At 36.9% G+C, this 2,933-nt stretch overlaps 1 protein-coding gene across 1 annotated transcript in view; it reads left to right on the plus strand.

Moving 5' to 3' along the window:
• The window catches only part of LOC101851923 (uncharacterized oxidoreductase YjmC), a gene marked incomplete at its 5' end in the record, with an annotated part of 20,837 nt that overhangs the window by 3,528 nt on the left and 14,376 nt on the right, over positions 1-2,933 (plus strand).

Genomic DNA, 2,933 nt, shown 5'->3' on the forward strand with positions numbered 1-2,933 from the left:
GAGAGAGAGAGAGCAACGTTTATAGTTTGCTTTTTCAGGATCCAATCACTTTGGAATAGCTGGCTGGTACAACATACGTGCAATGCAGCAAGGACCTATTGTAAATGATTGGCAGATGGTTGATACTGCAACCCTGTTGTAACGACTATATTACTTGTATAAGGATCATCCTTTAGGAAATAATTCTGCTAAAATTACCTTGTGAATCTATCATTATACTTTTTTTCTTTCTATTTCAATTATACCTATTTGAACTCATATTAAATTTGTCTTTTTTCAATTTGTCTGCCTTTGTGTCCACTCTTGTTTCCATTTCTCTTTACATCATAATGAAAACTTTTGAAAACGAAGTCATACAAAACAGACTTCTTGCACTAAACACACGCCCAATTCCAACAAATAGTTTATACTAATCTCTGTATGATAATATGTCTTTTCGAATACCTTGTGAAAACGTTGCTTATAATATTGTGTCATTACTAGTTCCCATAGCACTGTTTTATATTTAGCAGAAATGATTGCCCCGGATACTTCTACTGGTCTGAAGTGTGAACGACTTTGGTTTTAGTTCATAACTTACGAATTTGGAAATTAACCTTAATGAGTTTTTATGTATCTTCTACTCCCCCCACTGCTTTGTTAACCTAGATTAGAGCGGTACTTCTCTAATGTTAGTTAATTATACAATATGTAATTAAAATAAGGGTGATTTCATAACACTATTTCAGCTCGAAGTAATTTGTAACCTGACAAGAACTGCGCTTCTTAGGATTTGTTATTGATTTAGCATTTTATTGGGTTTAGTACGTTAAGTCTTAGCCAACAGGACCAAGCAAAGGCGGTAGAAAAGCAATGTAAACTAAACAAACAATCCATATTCAAAACGGAACTCTTCAAGGACTGGAACCTGTGTCATCCGAGTCATAGTTCTCAAGAAGTTGAATATTACGTCATTGACATACATGTATTTTTATTCTCCAGTGACGTGCCTATTTTTAATGTGCTGATTTCTTCAGTCAAACTGACTGTCTGAATTATCATCGCACTACATTTGTCTTCTCCAGGGTATGGCGTTTTGCAATTCTTCTCGAAACATGGTCCACCCAAGAGGAAAGGAGGTGCGACTTTAGTGCTGCAGAGGAAATTAGATGGTTTGCCAGAGTCATAGCAAAGGAACTATAACCAAGAAGAAAATTGTGTCCCGTTCTATTTTGTTGGAGGTTGTAGGGGCGAGGGAGTGGAGGAGGTAGGATTGAATTCTAAAATGTTTGCATAACTTCTGAGTTAATCATAATATGTTATGAGAACATATTACTAGCACGGTGGTTAGCTTTGGTGTTTCAGACCTCAATTCTAAAACTAATGAGTTTGAACGTTTTTTGTATAGATTCCTAATTTGGGATTGCTTTTTTAATATATGTTTTCAAATAAGACAGCTTTAGGGTTGGCCAAAATGTGTTTCGACTTTTGTACTTTCATGGTGTCTAGTATATTTTGTTGTTGTTTTTTCGTTTTTTTCCAATAAGAGCCCATCTTGTCTATTTTTTGTTGGTGTTGGAATTTAGTTACTTACAAAACACAATGTCGTTCATTTTAAAAGCATAGGGCTGGCACCTCTCAAGGTCATTTCTCGAAAATGAGGAATAATGCAATGTCATAGGAGACCGTTTATTGTCTGGACAGATAAAGAAGCGTCAGCCTCAAACAGAGTTATTGAAATATATTGAAGTACAGGACACCCTGGGACAGTGTAAGACCAGGGCATTCTTTTACCTAGTATTTGAAGGACAGTGCATGAGAGCATTATATCTAAGACAACAGGAATGTTTTTCCCCGAGACTTTCATGGAGATTTCTAACAAACGCAGAGGATACTGTGGCAGGGGATAAAGCTGGGAACTTGACATTACGCTAAGAAAAAAGCGATGAGCTCAAGTATGGCCCAACCCCTTAAATTCACACAATTTGAAGTGTTTTCAAGCTATTTGGTGTCGTCCTCATGCAGTCTAGGTCTTATATTTTTGCTTTCGGGCTTTAAGAAATTCAGATTAATTTTGTAATTTGAGGTAGGATTTAAGAGCATAATTGTTTGCAATGAACACAACGTTACTTAGAATTTATTATTTACCGAAAAACTACGATTTTCCATCCTTACTGAAGGTACAGCCTTACGATTTAATTTTATCCAGTCTTACTATTTAACTTAAATTATACCGGCGACTGTAATTGTAATGTGTTGGCTTGATACTTCGCCGCCGAATGCAGAAGACCCGAGATTGATTCCAGTGAGAGGAGAACTAGTCTTGAGTATTGTTCTGCTGGGACGTTGTATCCCCAGCCGGGGTTTGTTCTGATAGGCACGGGCGAAGTCTGCCTCCTTAATGATCTAAAATGTATCGATAGGGATGTAAAAACACCAACTGCAGTTGTGAGCGCCGTCAAACCCTATATTAAACAAATACTAAAAACACCAACAGTAAAAATAAACATATTTAAAGTCTTAGATTCTTATCAATGAAAATTGTTTAAATTTGAAAGTAGGTATGTGTATGCAGAAGGGTGGGGACTGTTTAGATTTTACTACCTTCTCGAAGTCCTGTTATGAAAAGTAATAGGTTCGAACAAATGATATGAAGTACCATTCCCCCTTTTTAAAGTCTCACCAACATAATGATGAACTGCTAATATTTAGTCCCCAGCTGTTACTTTGTTCTCGACAATTTCAGAGGGTGCTGGGCACAAACCCTATTTCTGTTGCGGCTAAAGGAGAGCAGGGCGATGAGTTTGTACTGGACATGGCAACTACAGCTGTTGCCCAAGGCAAAGTGAGTTTTTGTAAAAGCGTCAGTCATGTAGGTATTTCGTTATGTTAAGAATAAGACTTCAAGGATAACACCTATGCATACGCAATAAAAAGTGTGTGTGTGTGTGTGT

Source organism: Aplysia californica, unplaced genomic scaffold (genome assembly GCF_000002075.1).
Source record: "Aplysia californica isolate F4 #8 unplaced genomic scaffold, AplCal3.0 scaffold00039, whole genome shotgun sequence".
Classification (NCBI taxonomy): Eukaryota; Metazoa; Mollusca; class Gastropoda; order Aplysiida; family Aplysiidae; genus Aplysia; species Aplysia californica.